The sequence below is a fragment of the Lissotriton vulgaris genome, chromosome 2_1 (genome assembly GCF_964263255.1).
Source record: "Lissotriton vulgaris chromosome 2_1, aLisVul1.2, whole genome shotgun sequence".
NCBI lineage: Eukaryota > Metazoa > Chordata > Amphibia > Caudata > Salamandridae > Lissotriton > Lissotriton vulgaris.
In genome coordinates this window covers 1116594618-1116617714 of record NC_141687.1, presented here as the reverse complement: position 1 = coordinate 1116617714, position 23097 = coordinate 1116594618, and positions in this window count along the sequence as shown.

Sequence of the window (23097 nt, the reverse complement as noted above, 5' to 3'; positions counted from 1 at the left end):
CATCGCAAATCGTTGGTAATATGCCCCTCTGTTTTCTGCTAGTGATAAAGCAGTAGATCAATTCTAAGGTTTGGTTGCAGATGCCGGCATCATGGAGTCTTGCTCACAGGATGTGATGGGATTCAGTGTCAAAGCCAGCTGAGAGATGCAGCAGGATGAGGGCTGCAGTTTCTCCCCTGTTGAGGAGGGTGCAGATGTCTGTAGCGGTGAGGAGAGCAGTCTCAAAGCTGTGGTTGCTTCTGGAACCTGATTAGGAGAGGTTCAGGATGTGGTTTGTCTCAACTAATTCACATAGTTGGGTGTTGATAGCTTACTCAGTGGCTTTGACTGGGAAGGGGAGCATAGAGATGGGTCTGTAGTTCTTGAGGTCCGTTCGGTCTGCAGAGGGTTTCTTCAGCAGGGGGTTGATATCTATTTGTTCTTTTTCAATGTAGGAGAGCACAAGGGAAACCCAAGAATCAATAGGGACCACACTTTTGTGGTTGCCTTCCTTCCAGAAGATCGGCAACTATATTGACAATACTGATGCTAATGGCACAATTGAACTGAACATTTCCCTGAATATTACATTGTGGCTGAGGAGGCCCAATTTGTATGTGTTAAACTTGGATGATCCCAGATTTTTGATTTTGGTTAATTTTGGTAAAGAACCCCCGACTAGAGTTCTTTATTCACTTTGACTGAGTTACGCTTGGATAAGTGTTAACTAATTATATGTTATGTGTTAGACCTGGCACCATTGGCGTGGGTCTCCCTTCCATTTTTGTGGTTGCCTCATGTGATTTTGCTGGTGTTAGATGCTTTGGGCACTGTGCCACTGCTGTCCTGTGCCACAGAGTGCTCCATACTGTAAATTGATGTATTGATTAGTGGTTCCATGAATAAATGTTTGGTTTACTTGTCAGGCGCTAGTACAGTGCACTGAGGGTGCCCAGGGCATGTAAATCCAAATGCTGCTAGTGGGCTTGCAGCACTGGTTGTGCCACCCACAAAACCGGCCTTGTAAAATGTGTCTAAGGTCTGCCATTGCAGAGCCTGCGTGCAGTCTGGTAATGTCATGCTGACTGGGTAAGTACTCCCACTTGCCAGTCCCTAAACCTTCATATTAGTCACCCCTATGGTAGGCTCAAGGGTTGAGTGCATTGCAAGTATAAGGTGGGACAAGCCCTGATGTGTGTAGCATGTCCTAATAGTAAATTACAGCCATTGTCGTTTTTAACTATTGCAAGGCTACCTGTTCTCCATAGGCCAGAATGGGCTGTTAGAATTATTACACTTTATAATCCTAGCAGACTCAGAGAGCATGGTGGAAATTCGAGTTTAGTATGCCTGGACTCAGAATAATAAAATACATCTTTTAGTGAAGTTTATTTTAATATTCTGTGTTTGCAAATACCACTTTTAGAAAGTAGGTATTTGCTTGCCTAACCACTTGAGACTGCCTCTGCGAAGTTGTGTATTCCTTGTCGGGGTTTGTGTGTGACAGGGCTGGGAAATTCCAAGAGACAGACTGGGGCTGCCCGGTGGTGAATAGGGAGATCTGCATCTAGATGGGAGGGAGGAATTGCACCTGGGGCCTGAATAGGGCTGGGCCTTCCCTCTTCAATGCTGGCTCCACCCCCTGTGGTGTGTCTGATGTCTCTACCCTGCACACTGAAAGAAGAGGAGGAAGACTCAACAAAGTGATCCAGGACTGTACTTGCCTTCCACAATGCTGGCTTCACCTCCTGTGGGGCGTCTGATGTGCCTGCCCTGTGCTGTGAAAGGGAAGGAGAAGTCTGGTAAACAGAGTGCTTCAGAACTGGCTTGAACTGGGCACAGGCCTCTCTCCCCTCAGAGAACAAAGGATTTGGGTGTATAAATATTGGGACCCTGATCCCAAGAAATTAGATCACTTCTGGACTTACAAGACAAAACCTCTGCTGAGCAGAAGGAACCTGGAGAAACTGAGGAGAGACTATTCCCAAGCTGAAGTGCTGCTTGGGGGATTGGCCTGCAGTGGCTGCCTGACTACCAAAGAGAGGAGAAGGAACTTTGGAATTTTCTTTCAACTTGTGCAAAGATCTCCAAGGGCTTGGAAGAGAGCTTGCCCCCTGACCGAAGTCCCAGGACCAGTGGACTTCACCAGCCTTTGTGAATTGCTGCTGGAAACAAGTGGCTACAGAGGCAGGGAGCTGTGACCGACTCTCACGACCGGCCCGGTGTCCTGTAGGCACCGCACCAAGCAACGTAGGCCTCGAACAACGCAAGCTCTGCACTCACCGACTCCGTCTCGATGCTGTCAACGAGCCGTAGTCTCACCGCGACTGGAAGGACACCGCGACGTGCAACGCCTCGCTACACTGAATCAAACTGGTCTGACCGACGTGGTCACTGCTGCTGACTTCGAGTCCTCTGACCGCACCGGAGTTGGGCTCCGCCTCGCACGGTTTGCAACGCACCGCCCAACTCGCACCGCTATCCGGACTGACCGACGCCAGCTCCCGAACTCCAGCTATGTCGCCGCACCGTAAAGCTGGAATCACCGCAACGAGCAACGTCTGCCTCGAACAACGCAAGCTCTGAGCTCACCGACTCCGTCTCAACGCCGTCAGTGAGTCGTAGCCTGCACCGCGACTAGTAGGACACCGTGACCTGCAACGCTTTCTTTTTCTACACCGTTACGAACCCCGGAACCGGCTCGCACATCTGTGCCGGCAGCCTCAAGGAAAAGGTACTGTGACTGAGTCTGTCGAGATTTGAGTGGGCCCGGACCACCGCGGTCCGCTGGATTTGTTAGACGCTGTGTTATTTTCAGCAACGCTGTAGCCGGACAAGTCTACAGACTAAGCATGGGCGAATTTTGCGAATCTCGCGTTCGTGAATTTTGCGGATTTGCGAACTCGCAATCCGCAAAATCCGCGAATTCTCGCGAATTTGCGGATTTTTCTTTTTTTTTGTGTTCGCACGGGTTTCTGCCAGTTCGCAAGGGTTTTGTACAATTTCGCAAACGCAAACTTACCTGTCGGGTCGCAAGTTTTGCGAACTTGTTGTTTCTACGTGTCCAGCCTGTTTGGGACACTCTTCTTCATCACTGCCACTCTCTGTCACCACTGCCACTCTCTGACTACTCATGCCACCCTCTAGCCCACCCATGCCACCCTCTGTTTCATCACAGCACCCTCTGGTTGTCCAGTCAGTGTACATTATTGTGGCAAAGCAAAGCACACCTTCCCTGCCTCAAGTGACCTGAATTAATTTGGGGCTGATTAATGTGTCACAGAATATTTTTTGTAGCTGGCACCTGCTTCCTTAGTGCTTCCTGATTAGTGATCTTTTGCACTTGCTAAGTGCTTTCATTGTTGCAAAATTAGTTACAACACCTGCCCTGCCCCAACTGACAATAATGAATTAGGGGCTGATTAATGGATTTGAACTTCCAGCCTGGCTCCTGCTTGTCTCCCTTAGCTGTAATTCAGGACCTTTGTGGCATATGTGTAACTATTCTGAGGTTCAGAGCAGGGTCACATAATAGTTGCAACTGGCAACTGAACTCTGGAGGGGCCCCTCAGGAAGCACTACAGGAAATGGCTACTAATGATGAGCCTGAACTTTTGAACCTGGTAAGTAGTTTCAGTTTTGCTAAGATCGTATTTCTGCAATTTAGCACTTATTCGCGGGGCGCGAAGTTGTACTGGGAAGCCGCGAACTCATGCGAACAGTGCGAGCAAGCCATAAAATCCGCTGCTCGCGGATTTGCGGATTTTGCGGGAGATTCGCGAATCTCGCGGATTGCAAATTTACCGAAAATCCGCAAAATCCGCGAGCGAAACGGATTTTCCGCCCATGCTTACTACAGACTCGCACAGAACCTTGAATTAAGCCTTTTTAACCTGAACTCTTGAAACGTAATAGGACTGTGGATTCTTTTTGTAATTTATTGGTCTTGTGATAATTCTATATAAAGTATAATTATTTTTGATATAAAACGTGTGGTGTCCATTTGTAGTGTTGTCACTGGGTTACTGTATGTGGTCACAACTGCTTAACTTACATCGCCTCTGAAATAAGCCTTGACTGCTCGCACCACGCCGCCTAGAGGGAGAGCAGGGGTTATTTTGAGAGAGTAATTCCCTTGCCCTGACCAGAAGAGTGGGTCCCTGCTTGTCACAAGTACCTACCTGTGCCAACCAGAGACCTCCAATTCTAACATTGGAAGTCAAGCAGAAAGGATTCCGAATTTGCAGTTGTGACTCATGTACAGTGATTGGTGAACAATACTTAGTGAGTGCAGACCATAATGCAATCACGTACTTCGGATACTTGTTTTGCCTGGTTCAGTCAGGATGGAAAAGGCAGCATCCGTTGCATCTATTGACTGTGATTGGGAGGAAGAGAAACTAGAAAGCTACACCAACAACCAACTCAAGAGCTTCTGCAAAAAGTTTAAAATTTCCGTCGCCGGAATCACCAAAAAGGAGCAATACCACAAGGTGCTGAGGGCCTGGGTGGAAGCAAGGAATGCCCTAGGTGATTTATTGACTTATGAGGATGCAGAGAAGTAGCTTAGTGGGTCACTGGGTACTGAGAGGAGGTGTGCGCCCTCCCCAGTGCGTAGCGGTGTTCTGCCCGAAGTCTGTCCCCAGAGGAGTTGGCAGACAGAAAATAAAAAAGGATGCATGAAATGGAGATGGCCAAGCTCACATTGAATGAGCAACTGGAGCTAGAAAGCAAGAAGATGGCTCTAGAAGAAAAGAGATTGCAATTGGAGCATGACAAAGTTTTGAGGGAGTCAGATCTGTAAGCCAGGAGCCTAGACATTTCTCCCTCTGGAAGCAGCACACCGTCAGCACCTGGGGAAGGTAGAGTGTACATCCCCAAGGATGTGGTAAAGAAGTTTTTTAAGAATGATGATATTGGGCAGTGGTTCAGAGCCTATGTGGTAGCCATGTCTTCCCACCGGGTCCCTGAGAGAGATTGGGGAGCAGGGTTGTGGGGAAGGTTCCTTAGTGAGGGGCGGGACACACTGTTGGACTTGCCTTCTGAAGTACATAATTTCTATTGCCACATGAAAAAGGCACTCATGACTAGGTATGGTTCGACCCCTGAACTCTATAGGTAGAGGTTCAGGAAATGCAAAAGATAGAAAATAGTACCTGGGTAGAGTATGCCACTTTCTGTTGCAGAGCATTGGATGGTTGGGTAAAGGGCAGCAAAGTTAATGATTTTCAAGGTCTCTTGGATTTGATTGCATGGGAGCACTTGTCTGATAATTGTTTTCCAGAGCTGTGCCAGCACCTGATTGATAGCAAGCTGACTAACCCTTGGAAGCTTGCTGAGGAGGCAGACCGCTGGGTACGTACCAGGGTCCACAAGGGTCACGTGTGAGACTCAGCCAAAGGTGGGCAGGGTCCCTAGCAGAAGAGTAGGGGGGACAGGGGTAAACAGAGGGAGTTCTGTAGAGGGCCCTAAAGTAATTCCCAAGGGAACCAAGGGAAAGGTTCCCAGCCTCCCCCTGAGAAAAAGCCAGTGGTCCCAACAAGTAATCCTGTTCCACTGGGACACCTGAAATGTTACAGATGTGGGGACCTGGGTCATAGGGCGAATGATACCAGGTGCCACCCGTTTGGTAAACCAGCACCCACTGGTGCTCCGCCCCGGCAGATGGCTAGTGTGGCCTTTGGGGAGTAGGTGGAAGTCCGAGGTAGGTGGGGTACCGCAGAGATGTCCCTTGTCTCTTTAGGAGACTGTGAGATGGTCCCAGAGAACCAACTGCCCAACAACACTAAGAAATGTAGGCAGTGGGTGACCATTAATGGCCAAAAAGGTGGAGGCTCTTAGAGACACAGGAACCAGTGTGACAGCTGTCAGGTGTCACCTGGTGTCTCAAGAGCAGGTTGTCCCACATGCATTCTGCCAAGCTGTTAACGCCGACAACACAGAGAGTCATTGTACAATGGCTCAGGTTCCTTTTGAGTGTGGGGGGGGTCTCTTGTACTCTTCAGATAGCTGTTAGGCCCGCCATGCCTGTTGACTGTTTGTTGGGGAACGATTTGGAGAGCTCACCTTGGGAGAAGGTGGAGAAGAGTACTCACCTGAGGATGGTGTGTCTGCCTGACTGGGCGTGCGTGACCACCCAGTCGATGGCAGCCAGTAGGGGTGCCCAAGAGGACCTGAAGCCTGAGAGGGAGGCCCAGGAACCTGCCTTAGAGAGAAGGGGCAGGGGCTGCCCTCGTGCCGACCAGTGAACAAGTAGCTGAACTGGGGGACCTGCATGAGCTGACTCATTGGCAGCAAGAAGGAGGCCCCTCCAGGGAAGAGTTCTGCAGCGAGCAGAGAGAATGCCCTTCTCTTGAAGGCTTGCGGCAGCAGGCTGCAAGCCAGGCAGCAGGTGATCAGTCTGGGTTACATTGGATCTATTGGGAGAATGGTCTCCTGTATAGTGAGCCTAAGGTTGCTGAGCCTGGGTCAGCCCGCGTGCTGGTGATACCCCAGAGCTTCAGAGCCTTCCTACTGGGGCTGGCTCATGATGTGCCATTGGCAGGAAATTTGGGGCAGGACAAGACCTTTGAGAGGCAAGAGTTCAGATACTCATTGCAGGACCCGTCAGACTTGCCAGGAAAGTGGAAAGAGTGGGAGGAAGTAGAAGGCTCCTCACCAGCCATTCCCTGTGGTCAGTACCCCCTTTGAGCGGGTGGGAATTGACATTGTGGGGCCACTGGACCCCAAGACAGCCATGGGCAACAGGTACATCCTGGTCTTGGTGGACCATGCTACCCAGTACCCGGAAGCCATACCTCTGAGGACAGTGACGGCCCCCGTGGTGGGACGAGTACTGATGGGAATTTTCTCATGAGTCGGATTCCCTCGAGAGGTTGTGTCTGACCGGGGCACCAACTTCATTTCTAAGTACACGAAGACCCTGTAGCAGGAGTGTGGGGTAACTTACAAGTTGATAACTCCTTACCACCCCCAAGGAAATGGGTTGGTTGAAAGGTTCAACCGAGCCTTGAGGGGCATGATTATGGGTCTTGAGGAACCCGTGAGGCGTAATTGGGACGTCCTCTTACCATGCCTATTGTTTGCATACCGGGAGGTGCCACAGAAATGTTTAGGGTTCAGTCCCTTTGAGCTTCTCTATGGGCACCCGGTCAGAGGACCTCTGAGTCTGGTCAAGGAAGGCTGGGAGCAATCTCCCAAGAAACCTCCCCAGGATGTATATAGCTACATGCTGGCCTTCAGGAGCCAGACTAGACGTTTCAGGCAACTCGCTGAGGTGAATCTGGAAGCCAGCCAGGAGGAGATGAAGCGGTGGTACGACCAGAATGCCACTCTGGTAGAGCTTCAACCTGGTCAGAAAGTGTGGGTCATGGCCCCAGTGGAGCCCTGTGCGCTCCAGGATAAGTGGACCGGACCATTTGAGGTTGTGGAGTGCAAGAGTCCAGTTACCTACTTAGTGGACTTGCGGTCTCTCAGGAACCCCTTGAGGGTCCTGCATGTCAACCGCCTTAAGCCCCACTTAGAGAGGCCTGAAATGGGCATGCTATTGGCGACAGATGCTGGAATGGAAGAGGAGACTGAGCCTCTTCCTGACCTCCTGTCGGCCACAGAGCAAGATGGGTCAGTGAATGGTGTTAACCTCTCTTCCACCCTGACCCCTGAGCAACAGAATGACTGCCGCTAGTTGCTGGGACAGTTTTCTTATCTGTTCTCCCTGGTTCCTAGTATCACAGATGGTGCTTCCATGATGTGGATACAGGAGACAGCTTACCTGTGAGGCACAAGTCTTACAGGGTAACTGACGGGGTAAGGGCTTGCATCAAAGAGGAGGTCTCAAAGATGCTTGCACTAGGGGTGATTGAGTCCTCCAGCAGTCCTTGGGCCAGCCCAGTGGTCTTGGTCCCAAAGGCTGCGGCGCCGGGTGCCACACCCGAACTCCGGCTGAATTCGGTCACGAAGACTGACGCGCACTCCATCCCCAGAGCTGATGAGCTCATTGATCGGTTAGGGGCTGCACAGTACCTCAGCACGTTTGACTTGACGTTTGGGTATTGGCAGATCGCCTTCACTGATGGGGCAAAGGAGAGGTCAGCATTCTCCACACCAGATGGGCATTTCCAGTTCCATGTTATGCCTTTTGGGATGAAAAATTGCCCTGCCACCTTTCAGAGGATGGTCAACCAGGTGTTGGTTGGACTAGATGAGTGCAGTGCTGCCTACCTGGATGACATTGCAGTGTTCAGTGTCAATGGGGGGGAAACATCTGCGCCACCTCTGGGAAGTGTTGTTGGCACTGCGGAAGGCAGGCCTCATGATCAAGGCGAGTAAGTGCCAGATTGGGCAGTGTTCTGTGCCTTAGTGATGAGAACTCCCAGGAGGTAGGGTAGTTCTCCCCACATTGCAGCTGGAGGGGACATGTGTTAGACCTGGCACCATTGGCATGGGTATCCCTTCCATTTTTGAAGTTGCCTCATGTGTTTTTGCTGGTGTTTTCAGGGTGCATCCCTGTGCTTTGGAACTAACGCAGCCCAGCAAAATGGCTTGCATTACCAGCCTGCCTTTGTTTCTTGTAAATCTGCCCCCAGGGTAGGGGGCTGCCCTAAATAGGCATTATAATACCCCCACCCCTCTTGAAAATTGGCACAGTCTATCTGCCCCCCTGGGGCACAGATGGGGGCACTAGCCCCGATCTGTCCTGGGGGACAGAAAACCCACTAGGCACCAGGGATTATTGTTTTCTTATCAATAGAGGGGTGGGGATTGCACACAATGGGCATCCACTGCCACACCCCTAACACAAAGGCCCCTGATCTGCCCCTGGGGAGAGTAAAAAGCTTACAGGGCACCAGAGATATTTTTATGGACATGTCAGGGGGTGGCCCATAAGTAATGGTTGCTCCTCTTTTTTTGAGAACACATTTTGGCTCCTTCTGCATATCAGCAATATTTTTAGGTTCATATGCCCCCATGGGGCCACTAGACACTAGTGAAGGGTTCTGTGTGTGTATGAGCTGGAGTTCGGCTGATGGTCTGTGTGTACTGGCATTTGGCTGGCTGTGTGTGAACCTGCATTTTGCTGGCAGTGTGTGTGGACTTGCGCTTCGCTGACAGTGTATGTGGACTACTGCTTGGCTGGCAAAGTGCGTGGACTGTTGATTGGCCTGTCGTCTGGCACATGTCTGGCTGTGTGTGTGGACTGTTGCGTGGCTGGCGGTGTATGTGGACTGTCCCTTTGCTGGCAATGTGGATGGTTGGTGTTTGGCTAACAGTGTACATGGATGGCACTTGGCTGGGGGTGTGCATGGATGGTGCTTGGCTGGCGGTGTGGCTTGCATGGACCCTCCAGCATTTTATTACCCAGAATTGCCTGCAAACCTTAAATGTAGCTAAAAAGTCAACTTTTCCTCACATTTCTGTGTGGAAAAGTTGTGGAATCACTTTTGTGGGTGCCCAAAAGCAAATAACCTTAAAAGAAAAACTGAGGGGAAGTCAAAGTAGGTCCAAAAGAGCAGTTTTTTTGCATACGTTTTAGGTGGACTCTGCTTTGGGCACCCACGCAAGTGAGATATCATTTTTATTGGGAGGCTAAGGGGAACGCTGGGTGGTGGGAAATTTGTGCTGGCGCAGTGATCTCACAACCTTGCCACACAGATATATGAGGAAAATGTGAAATTTTTGCTAAATTTGAGATTTGCAGGGAATTTTCGGGTAAGAAAACGTAGACAGGCCCACATCAACCACACATCCCTGGACTTCCTCAGGTGTCTAGTTTTCAGAAAAGTCTAGGTTTAGTAGGTATCCCTAGATGTCCTCTGAGCCAGGAACTAATAACTTAGCTATCCTCAATCTATCACAAAACCTGTTTTTGTAAAGAGGGCACCTACGGTTTTGGTCATGGGCTCAGTGTTCATCTAGGGCAGGGGTCTTCAATCTGTGGGGAGCGACCCCCAGGGGGTCGCGGAGTCCTGGTAAGGGGGTTGCAGATTGTCAGTTTGCCTTAGTGGCGTCGGGCTGATTGAGGGTGCTCACGGCGGAGGCTTAATTCACACCGAGGGGTAAAAAACAACAAAGCCTCATTAACAAGTAAAAGGTCTTTTAAAGACCTGTGAAGTACTGGGGTGCGGCTTTGTGTGTGTCTCTGAAGGTGTTTAAGCCTGGCTCACATACACGAGGAGGGGAAGGGATGGGGGCAGGGGAAGGTGGCTGGGGGAGGAGGCTGTAGCCCTTTGAGTTCAATGGAAGTTGCGTGCCTGGAGCTGTGGGTCCTGCCTGTAAAGCACAAAGCATGAACCCTCATTGCTGGTGCCTGTGCAGGAGAAATGTGCCTGAGAGTCTGTTCTTCAGATGAGATATTGTTACAGCCTGTCTGCCCCCAGCAGGGAGGCACAGAGATGCCCTCCCATGAGAGAGGAAGAAGAAGGAAGAAGACGCAGAGAGATACTGACCCCCCCTCCACTCCACTCCCCCCCCCATGAGAGAGGCACAGAAAAGGTGGGTGGATGAATGAATGAAAGGGTGGATGGATGAAGGATGGATGTATGGATGAATAAAAGGTTGCATGGATCATGATGGATGGATGTGTGAAAAGGTGGGTGGATGAATGATGGGTGAATGGATGGATGAAAGGGTGGATGGATGGAGGATGGATGGATATGCGAAAAGGTGGGTGGATGAATGATGAGTGGATGGATGGATGAAACGGTGGATGGATGAAGGATGTATGTATGGATGGAAGGATGAAAGGGAAGATGGATGAAGGATGCATGTATGGATGGATAAAAGGTTGCATGGATGAATGATGGATGGATGTGTGAAAAGGTGGGTGGATGAATGATGGGTGAATGGATGGATGGAAGGGTGGATGGATGAAGGATGGATGTATGGATGGATGGAAGGAAGGATGAAAGGGTGGATGGATAAAGGATGGATGGATGAAAGTATGGGTGAAGGATGGATGTATGGATGGATAAAAGGTTGCATGGCTCATGATTGATGGATGTGTGAAAAGGTGGGTGGATGAATGATGGGTGAATGTATGGATGAAAGGGTAGATGGATGAATGATGAATGTATGGATGTAAGGGTTGTTGATGGTGAGGAGTACCAGTTTCTAGAAACTTTTGTTGGGAGGGGGTCCTTAAGCCTAAAAAGGTTTTATAGGGTGGTCTCGGCATCAAAAAGTTTGAAGACCTCTGATCTAGGGAAACATACCAAACCCAGACATTTCTGAAAATTAGATATCCAGAGAAGTCCATAAAGGTGTGGGCTTGCGTGGATCCCCCATCTTTTTTACCCAGAATCCCCTGCAAACCTCAATTATAGCCCATAAAAATCACGTTTTCCTCAAATTTCTGTGTGGTAAAGTTGTGGTATCACCAGACCCACACAGATTTCCCACCACCCACCATTCCCCCAGATCTTCCAATAAAAATGCTCCTGTGTTTGTGTGGGAGGGTGAAGTGCCTGCAACAGGGAAGGGCTCAACATGTATTGTGGAGGCCTCAACATTATCAATTACAAAAGGACCTGGTTTTGCAAGGGGAGACACCTGCATTTTTGGTCCAAGGCTCAATGGCCATGCATTGAAACATTCCAAACCCAGCTAAATCTGAAAACTAGACAGCTGGAGGAGTTTATGGAGGTATAGCTTGTGTAGGTGCCCCCAATGGTTACATACCCAGAATTCCCTGCAAATCTCACATTTTGCTGAAAAAAATCAAATTTTCCTCACATTTCTGAGTGGGAAAGTTGTGGGATGACTGGGCAACACAAATTACATCCCACCCAGCATTTCCCTATGTCTCCTGATAAAAATGGTACCCCACTTGTGTGTGTGGGCCAAGTGTCTGCTACAGGGAAGGGCCAAAAACATATTTTGGAGTAATCAAAATTATCTATCACCAAACAACCTGGTTTTGCAAGGGTGGCAACTGCGTTTTTGGCTTCGTGCTCTGCTACCATCTAGGGAAACCTGTCATACCCAGACATTTCTGAAAACTAGATACCCGGAGAAGTCCAAGGATGTGTGGCTTGCATGGATCTCCCAACGTCTTCTTACCCAGAATCCCCTGTAAAGCCCAAATTTAGCTGAAAAATCAAATTTTTCTCACATTTCTGTCTGGGATCACCGGGTCAGCACAAATGTCCTACCACCCAGCGTTCCCCCAGTACCACGTACTAACTTATGTACATGTGCTTTTTTTGCTTTCGAAGATGTGTTACCTGAAACGTTTTCAGCACAATATGCTGCGAACCCCCCACAGGCAGCCAACCCCACGCTGAGCACTGCCTTAGACCATGCATGGCTAGCCCCAGTGACTGTCTAGCATCCAGGCCCTGCTTTTAACTCCCCGTAAACAGCCAACCTCATGCTACACACTGTGTGCATCAGGATGTTAGCCTCAGGGCTTTGCCGGGTCATCTGACCTAATACATAGCAGACTCCCAGCTCCACACCGCGCAAAGCCTTTGCCGTGTTCAGTGTAGATTTGCCTTTGGGCACTGGCAGCCCCAACCTCTGAGACAAAACATATATCGAAGAGGACAGTGGTGAGCAGTCCCCTCCCCGACCCTTGACTGGCCCAAGGGACAACATCCCTGGGGCCTGTACCAATAAAAAGGAGAGGGAGACTATGTGGCATCCCTTCCCAAGCCTTAAATGACCCAAATGATCCTTACTGTGGGGCAAAATAAATTCAAACCAGAGAAGAGAACATGAAGGCCCCCTACCTGAGCCTTAATAGGCCCCGGGGACCCCATACCTATGGACAAATACAATCAAAGTGAAAAGGGAGGCTGCACATGCTCTCTTCCCAAGCCTTCTTGGTCCTGAGATCCCCAACCTAGGGGCCTAAGGGGACAGGGGCATGCAGCCTTCCTCCACAAGTACTAATAGGCCTTGGAGACACCACCCCCCTGGCCCAAATACAATACATAAGGGGGCGGCTGCATTGCAATCCTCTCCCGGCTCTAATAGGCCCCTGGGATCCCATCAACTGAGGCGCTTCATAGTTTAACGGGGGAAGCCTCCCTCCCCAAGCCTGTTTTGGCCCCAGAACTCATCCCCATCCCGAGCCTGATTAGGCCCTGGGTAACACATCTCCCATAGCTGCATTACTATATAACGGGCGGGGGGAGTGTGGCCCTCTTCACTGAGCCTTATTAGGCCCAAGGGGTTCCATCTCCTGGGGCTGAGTAATTTTTAAAGAGAGGTGGGTGCGCAGCCCCCTTCCTGAGCTTTTTATAGGCACCAGGTACCCCATCCACCAGGGCATACCTTATTATACGGAGAGGGAGCTGTGTCAATCAATCAATCAGTGACACTTATAGAGCGCGCTACATACCCGTAGGGTCTCAAGGCGCTGGGGGGGGGGGGGGCGCTACTGCTCGAACAGCCAGGTCTTCAGCTTCTTCCTGAAGGAGAGGTGGTCTTGGGTCAGGCGCAGGTCGGTCGGGAGGGAGTTCCAGGTCTTGGCGGCCAGGTAGGAGAAGGACCTTCCTCCTGTAGTCGCTCTTCGGATGCGGGGGACGGCGGCGAGGGCGTGGTTGGTTGATCGGAGGTGGCGTTTGGGAGCGTAGAAGTTGATCCGGCTGTTGAGGTAGCTCGGGCCTTGGTCGTGTAGGGCTTTGTGTGCGTGGGTGAGGAGGCCCCCTCCCCAGGCCCTCTTAGGCCCTTGGAACCCCATCCACGTGGCCATATTTTAGTAGTGTATCAAGAGAGGAGTGGGATAGTAGGAGGCATACAGCTAGAAAGAAGGAGAGCCGATAGAGGTGGAGGAAGGGGGGAAAGAAGTCAGCATTGCAGTGATGGCAAAAGGCAAAAATAGTGCAAGGGAGCTGAAATAATGGCACACAAGAAAAAACTTAGGAATATGTGCAGATTTGGAAGAGGAACACAATGAGAATGGATAAAAACAATGGAAAAGTGATGAATGAACGAATGAGAAAAAAAAACCAAGAATGGTTCTGGAGATCAAACAAGCATAATGAGTGAGAGGGAGGAATATAAGAAAGAGCAGGTAAATTCTGGATAGAAATAAGGAATGAAAATTGAAACAATAGACATGGGCATCATAGAGGAGAAAAAACAAAACAGTTATAGTGGAAATTTCCCTCTTACTGCCTCTATGATGAAACTTTTCTTATGACATCAGTGATGTGATACTTAGATCTCTGACAGCATGTCCACCCCTGCAGCTTGTGAAGTGTGCTAAAAATTGTTTCAATTGAGGAGAATCAATACTTTGGCATGACGAACTCCATTGATATTGTAGTATTGGTACTTCCCTAACTTACATAGTAAATTATTGCGGATCTTTGGTGTACGCATTCTTGGATGCCATGCTCAGGGTCCCTTCATTGCTGCACACTGCAGAAAAAAATAAGAGGGAACAATGATACCAACATTTTTATTTTTTCTAAACAGTTGGATCTGGCCCTTTTTAGATGGTTATCGCCTAAATTTTTGTCTTTCTCTGCCTATATTTTTGCCTTCTTTTTGTTTGTTTGAGGATTCTGAGGGCTTTACCACTGCTAATCAGTGCTGAATTGCACGAGCTCTCTCCTCTCAACAAGGAATGATTGGGTTACACCTGTTTGACATATTTGATTTACTTGTAAGTCCCTTGTAAAGTGGTGTAGGAAGCCTCTCTATATAGTGTACTAAAAAGGGAGACACTTTGCAGAGAGTCCAGAGAATCCCCAAATGGTATACAGAGATAAAAGCAGAACATTCTAAAGCTCTTTTTGGGTAGTGTGGGCAGGTAGTTAGGCTTATCAGAGGGTAGTATTAAGCATATGTTGTACTCATAGAGGCAATAAATGAGACACACAATCAAAAATAAATCCGAGACCAATTTGTAAAAATAAAGTCGATTTTTATGTATGACCAAGAACACAATTTTTAGGTAAGTACTTTTGGAGTTATGATTTTCAAAGTTTGTAAAATATATCACTTTTGTGTTCAATTCCCCACCATAGGAATCAATACTGAAAAAGAGAAAAAATGCACATAAAATCAGGCAATGCTTTCATGAAGTTCACTTTCTTATTTTAGGTTGATGTTGGGACCATATTCAACATTCCCGCAGGATAGGTTCTTGGGCTTTGCGGATAGGGTGGGAGCAGAGTGCTGTTTGTCTTAGAAACTGGTGCGCAAAGATGAAGGGGACCACTTGAAAATGCTCTGCACCGTTGGACTTACAGGTAAGTCCGGTGGGTCTCCTTGGAGGGAGGAAGTCGCAAGGGCCTGGGAGAATTGGGAGCAGAGCTGGTTTGTAGGTACTGGGACTGGGTTCTTAGAGTCCTTTCGGGCTACAGGATGACACAGCAACAGTGATTGTCGTATTCTTCTTGCAGCTGGCAGTGTTTGGAGCCTTTTCTTTCTTCAGCAGGGCTTCTGTTCTCACATAGCAGGTCTTCTTTTGTCCTCTTCTTGTTTGGTCTGATGAATCTGAGGTTCAGGTCTTTGGAAGCCGACTAAATCCTGAATTTAGGGGTGTTACAAGGGCAGACAGGTAGTAGCCAATTGCCTACTTGCCTTTTAGTGTGTCTGCACCCTCTAGTGACCACATCTTGGAGGACAAAGGCACTGCTTTAGCCCTGATTGGAGGTGTTCTCACCATCTCAGGATGGTAGAATTTCAGGAGAGCAGTTCACCTCACCTGCCCCTCCCTACGGATGGTGCAGGCTGAAAGGGGACCCTCCTCCTCATTTAACACATTTTACCACCTTTCCTCCAGTCATAAGTGGAATAGGGAAGGGGACTTGCCTACCCCACTCTCTGGAGTTTCCTGGGTTGGATTTCAAAGGCAGCAAGGTCGGAAGGCCATCCTGTCCTGGAGCAGGTATTGTTTCTGTCCTCTGGGTGCAATGGCTGTCACCCCATGAGGTCAGAAATATGTCCTGTGGTCGGAGGCTGGTGAAAACTGGCCAGGGACTACACTAGTGTTTGGTTAGGTTTCAGGGGACCCTCTAAAAGGGTGTCTTGTATGAATGTATTAATCAATAAAAGACAAGATATGTGGTACCAAACATCAGTGAAGCCATTATGGTGCTAGGAAACTCGTGTTGACAGGTATTCAGTCCATGCACTCTATATGGCTTCTAAGCTCACTTACAACACCACATAATGGATTGGACATTGTAGGGGCATATCTGCTCATGCTGATATGCCCACACAAAGAATATAGTGCACCCTGCACTAGGGCTAAAGACCTGCAGTAGGGGTGAGTTACCTATATCTTATGCAGTATATGGGTGGCATGGCACCGGGGGCTGTGTGCCATGTCGACTCTTTGGATTTTCCTGCACCAAAACATGTAGCCTGCAGGGGTAGAATACATAGCCATGGTGAGTGGACCCTGAGGTGGCACAATCAGTTGTGCAGTCCCAGAGGACTCTCTTCAGTTCCCATGCCCTAGGTACCAGTGGTACTATTTACTAGGGACCTACAGGGTAGCTGAAGTTGTGTCAATCGTGGCACAGTGTTTTTAGGAAAGGGATCTGGCACTGGGGACCTGGCTAGCAGGGACCCAGTGAACATACAGTTTGAAACCACATCAGGCAAACAGTGGGGGCTAACTATGCAAAAAGAGGAGCTTTCCTACATGTTGTATTCCATATGCTCATGGCCTGTAAATGAAATGCTACTAGTTGGCCTGCAGCTTCTTGTGCACTGCCATCCACAGAAGTAGCCTTTCAAATCTCTCTCAGACCTGCCACTCCAAGGCCTGTGTGCACAGTTTACAGCCACTTAAACTTGGAAACTAAACTACGTGCTTTACTGCCACTTCGACTTGTCAATTAAAACTACTTGCCAAGCCTTACACTACCCTTTTATTACACATAGGTCCCCCTTAAGGTAAGCCCTAGTAAGCCCTATGGGCAGGGTGATGTATAAGTAAAAGGTAGAACATGTGCCTTTATGTGTGGCATGTCCTGGTATGACAAATACAAACAACTTATTTTCTTTTTCAGTGCTGTGAGGCCTACTCCTCTCATAGGCAAGCATTGTGAACTCCCTTACGTAATTTTACATGGTAATTCTTGATCAGAAAGGAGTCGTGTTGCCATGCTTTGTGTGCTTAGAATAGTGTTGATAAAATCCTACTTAGTGGAGTAGTTGGATTTTGCATTACTATTTTAGAAATTAAAGTGGGCATTTCTCCTTTGCTTATGACTCCTTGTGCTTTAAAGCCTAACTGCAAAACACATCTGACTAAGGTGACAGCTACATGTGGTGCATACTTTAAAGCCTTCCACAACACATGAAGGGTTGGGTGTGACAGAGGATACATCTGCATTCATATGCATACTGTTAGTCTTCCTGGGCTAGGAGAGGTACTGCACACTTCACATTTGTGTAGGTTGTGTCCTGCCCTCACACAGAGGGCTGCTCTGCCCTCTACTTACATCGGCAGCCAGGGCTGGGCTGAAAGGGATTGTTGCACTCTTCTAAGGGTTCCTTTGAAGACACCCCTTCATCAAAGACATTATTAATCATAAGTACTGGGGCTCTGGCCCCATGTTTTAAACACTGCGTGAACTTGTTTCCAGATTCTGATGGCTCTCAAATGGCACATTGCCAAAGGACTGCTGTGCTTTCAAGAAGGACCACCATTTGGACTGCCTGCTTTGTTGTGTTGACCTGCTGCTTGCGCGGCTGCAGGAGGAACTGTCACTTTGCATCTGGCCCTATATGCTGGCCTGCTGCCTGTCTGCTGTTTGTGCCCTCAGTGCTCTCCCGGAACTGGCTGGTATGCCCCTGCCTGTTCTTTTGGGATCTATGAGGATTCCATTAAGTCACCGACAAATCTGCCTTGGAACTTGTGAGTACTGCCATCACAAGCTTTTGAATCAGTGTATCTGCATTTGTGGGAGCCTTAGTGTTAGAAATGGGGGTCTATAGTTGGCAGAGGTAGGTACCTTTGACCATGTAGGCACCCTTGCTTCTAGTCAGGGAAAGGGGGCTACACTCCAGGATAACCGCATCTCACCCCCTTGGTAGCCTGGCATGAGCAGACTGGCTTATCTCAAAGGCATTGTGTAAAGCATTTGTAAACACATACAATAATACAGTGAAAACACTACGAATGGACACCCCATCTCTTTTGAAAAAAAGGTAATCTTTACTAGACTCAACACTAGACCAAAGAACAAAAATCCACAATATTATAATCCCAAAAAAGTCTTTTAAAATGGTAGAAAATACCTTAATTCAATGTAGATGGTAAATGCAACACTTTACTCTCAAAGTACCTTGGATACGTCACGCAATGCAAACAAAAGTGTCGCAAGGAAGGTGATGCGTCGGTTCCTTGCTTCGGCGGAGGTGATGCATTGGTTCCTTACTGCGTTCCAGTAATGATGCGACAAGATTGCGCCTTGATACATTGCGATGATCCAGTGCGAAGCGACAAACTGGCGTCTTTGATGCGATGCGACAACATTAAATGCGATGTGTGCATGTCCGACAGCCATGTGGCGAACTCTGTAACTTCTGAGCCGTGACACGCTTTGTTGGTGATGCAATGGCGAGCAGCTTCGGCGCACGCTTCTTTGGTGATGCGATGGCAACTGCTGTGGCGGCGACATGCTTCTCCTCGTTGCATCGCGCTCCCAGCGATACGGAGTCTTCTCAGAAGGCCAAACAACAGTAGGCACCTCTCTGCAGATAGAATTCCCGGCAAGGGAATTCAGGGGAGCTGGTGGTGAAGTCTTGTATCCCTGAGACTTCAGGCAGGAGGCAAGTACACTTCAAGCCTTTGGAGATTCTTCTTCAAGATGATAAAAAGTTCAAAAAAATCCTTCTTCCCTTTTCCTTGGCAAATAAAGTAACCACTGCAGGCCAAACCCATAAAGAGCACAGCACAGGGGCAGTCTCCTCCTTCAGCTTTCTTGGTTCTTCTCCTTGGCAAAGGTTTGCCTTGATTCCAAGAAGTGATCTAAAATTCTGGGGTCTATGGCCAATATTTACACCAGTAAATCCTTAGTCCTTTGACGGCAGAGGGTGCCTGGGCCCAGCCAAAACCAGTTCTTTGCAGCTTCCTAGCAGGAGGTGGAGACAGCATTGTTGAAAGCAGACCTGGCCCACGTAGCTGAAAGGAAATCTCCTACCCCTACTCTCTATTCTTTGAGGGCTCAGGTCAGTGAAAGGAAATCTCCGCCCCTATTCTCTTTCCATTGCAGGCCCTATCCAGCCCAGGACTGACCCATCAGACTGCTGGAGCCAAAGCCCTCGCCAGCGCCCTGTCACTCACCTACCAGACATGGAATGCACAAAACAAGCAATGGCATGCTGGATAATTAGGCAAACAAATACCTACTTTCTAAGAGTGGTATTTTCAAAAACAGAATGTAAAAATCACCCACACTAAAAGATGTTTTTTAACATTCTGAGTTCAGGCATTCTAAACTCAAATTTCTACCTTGTCCCCTTGGTCAGTTAGGATTATAAGATGTTATAATCAAACTACCCATTCTGGTCTGTGGGAGCAGGTAGTCTTGGAATAGTGAAAAATTACATTGGCTGTAATTCACTATCAGGACATAACACACTCATCAGGGCATGTCCTACCTTTTATATACAATGCACCCTGCCCTTGGGCCTACCTTAGGGGTGAATAATATGTAGAAAAAGGATGGCTTTAGGGACTGGCAAGTGGGTGCACTTGCCAAGTCGACATGGCAGCCCCAGATTGCACACAGGCTCTGCAATGGCAGGCCTGAGCCACATTTTACAAGCTACTTCTGTGGCTGGCACAATCAGCGCTGCAAGCCCACCTGCAGCACTTGATTTACAGGCCCTGGTCACCCATGGTGCACTGTACTAGGGTCTGACAAGTAAATCAAATGAGCCAATCACGGAGTCACTAATCCAATACAACACTTTATAATAGAGAACACTTGCACTTCGGCACTGAATAGCAGTGGCAAAATGCTCAGAACATCTAGACCAGCAAAACATAGGAAAAACACAGGAGGCAACAGTGAAACAATGGAAGGGAGACCCACGCAAATGGTGCCAGGTCTAACACGTGTCCCCTCCAGCTGGAATGTGGGGAGAACAACCCATCCCTTGGGAGTTCTGTTCTCTAAGGTGGAAAAATCTGGACAGACTATCAGTTTTGGCGTGTTCTATACCAGGGCAGTGTTCCACCATGAAGTCCATCCCCTGTAGGGAAAGGGACCACCTAAACAGATTTGTATTATCACCCCTCATCTGCATCAACCATTTGAGGGGCCTGTGGTCTGTCTGAAACCGGAAGTGAGTCCCAAACAAGTGTGGTCTCAACTTCTGCAATGCCCAGACCACAGAAAATGCCTCACGCTCAATTGCACTCCACCTCTGTTCCTGTGGAAGGAACCTCCTACTGATGAAGGCTACAGGTTGGTTTAGGCCCTCCTCATTTATCTGTGAAAGAACAGCCACTACACCATGCTCTGAAGCATCTGTCTGTACAATTAACTCTTTAAAGAAGTTGGCGCCAGAAGCACGGGTGCCGTGCACATGGCAGTCTTCAGGGTATCAAAAATTCTCTGGCAGGTGTCAGTCCAGTTCACTTTCTTTGGATGATTCCTGGAAGTCAGCTCTGTCAAGGGTGCAACAATGCTAGCATACCCCTTGACAAACTTCTTGTAGTACTCAGTGAGTCCTAAAAAGGCTCTCACCTCTGTCTGGATCTTGGGGGGTTCCCAAGCTAGGATGGTATCAATCTTGGGCTGCATGGGCACCACATGGCTGCTCCCAACCTAGTGTCCCAAGTACACCATAGAACCCTGCCCGATCTGCACTTATTCACCTTGATCATGAGGCCTGCTCTCCGCAGCACCATTAACAATTCCCAGAGGTGGTGCAGATGTTTTTCCTAACTGGCGCTGTACACTGCAATGTCATCCTGGCAGGCGGCACTGAAATCTTCCAGTCCAGCCAACACCTAGTTGACCAACCTCTGAAAGGTGGTAGAGGCATTATTCATCCCAAAGGGCATAACCCAAAATTGGTAGTGTCCATCTGGTGAGGAGAATGCTGACCTCTCTTTTGCCCCATCAGTTAAAGTAATCTGCCAGTACCCAGAAGTCAAATCAAATGTACTGAGGTACCAGGCAGTCCCCAACCAACCAATGCGCTCATCATCTCTGAGGATAGGATATGCGTCAGCCCTGGTGACTGAATTGAGCCTTTGGTTGTCCACACAGAACCGGAGTTCTGGCGTGGCACCCGGTGCAGCAGCCTTTGGGACCAAGACCACTGGGATGGTCCAAGGACTGTTAGAGGACTCAACCACCCCTAATGCAAGCATCTTAGAGACCTCTTCCTTGATGCAAGCTCTTACCCTGTCAGTCACCCTGTAAGTTCTGTGCTTGACAGGAGGACTGTCCCCAATGTCCACCTCATGGACACACCAATTAGTGACACTGGGAATCAGGGAGAACAGATCAGAAAACTGTCCAAACAACTGGTGACAGTCATTCTGCTGCTCAGGGGTCATGGTGGAAGAGAGGTTTACACCATCCACTAACCCATCTTGCCCTGTCACAGAAAGGAGGTCAGGAAAATGCTCAGTCATCCTCCATTCCATCATCTTTCACTAGGAGCATGGTCCACGTCAGACCTTTCTAAGTGGGGCTTCAGGTGGTTGACATGCAGGACCCGCAAAGGGCTCCTGGGAGACCGCAAGCCCACCAGATAGGTGACATCACTCTTGTGCTCCACCACCTTAAATGGTCCGGTCCACTTATCCTGGAGCACACAGGTCTCCACGTGGGCCATGACCCAAACTTTCTTACCAGGCCGAAGCTCAATCAGAGTGGCATTCTGATCGTACCACTGCTTCATTTCTTCCTGACTGGCTTCCAGATTTGCCTAAGCGAGTTGTCTGAAATGCCTAGTTTGGTTTCTGAAAGCCAACTTGTAGCTATATACATCCTGGGGAGGTTTCCTAGGAGCTTTCTCCCAGCCTTCTTTTACCAAACTCAGAGGTCTTCTTACAGGCGACCATAGAGCAATTCAAAGGGACTGAACCCTAAGGACTTCTGTGACACCTCTCTGTAAGCATAGAGAAGGCACGGCTAGAGGATGTCCCACTTTCGCCTCATAGGTTCCTCAAGACCCATAATCATGCCTTTGAGGATCCGTTTGAATTTCTCAACCAGCCCATTACCTTCGGGGTGGTAAGGAGTGGTGAACTTAAAGGTTACACCACACTCCTGTCACAGGGACTTCATATACTTGGATATGAAGTTGGGTCCACGGACTGACACCACCTCTCTGAGGAAGCCCACACAGGAGAAAATCATCATCAACGCATGACCCACTACGGGCCGTTACCAACCAAAGAGTGATGACTTCCGGGTACCGGGTGGCATGGTCCACCAAGAACAGCATGAACCTGTTACCCATGTCTGTCTTTGGATCCAGAGGCCCCACAATGTCAATGCCCACCCTTTCAAAGGGTGTGCTGACCACAGGGAATGGGTGGATATAAGCTTTGTGCTTCCTCCCACTCTTTTCACTTGCCTTGCAAGTCTGACAGGTCCTGCAATGAGTCTCTGAATTCTTGCGCATTTGCGTCCAATAAAAGTATACAGGAAACCATTCTCCCAGTATATCCAATGTGATCCAGACTGATCAACTGCTGCCTGGTTTGCAGCCCGTTGCCGCAAACCCACAAGACAAGGGAACTTTTTTTGCTCCTCAAAGAACTCTTCCCTGGAGGGTCCTTCTTCCTGCTGCCAATGGGTTAACTCAGGAAGGTCCCCCAGTTCAGCTACTTGCTCCCCTGTAGGTTCCAGGGCATCCCCCTCAAGGTCTGCCTCCTCCTGGACCGCGGGAATGGTGGGGGCGGATTTTCAACTCCCCCGGCCTCTTCTCTTTACGGCAGGCACCTGGGCCACTCTTTCAGGCTCCAAGTCATTTTTAACACTGTTACTGGCTGCCATGGACCGAGTGGTCACACACGCCCACTCAGGCAGACCCAACATCTCCAAATGAGCACTTCACTTCACCTTAGCCCAAGGGGAGCTTACCAAATCGTTACCCAACAGACGGTAAACAGGCATGGCTGGCCTCATAGCTACTTGAAGAGTTCCTGAGACCCCCGCACTCAGAGAGAACCTG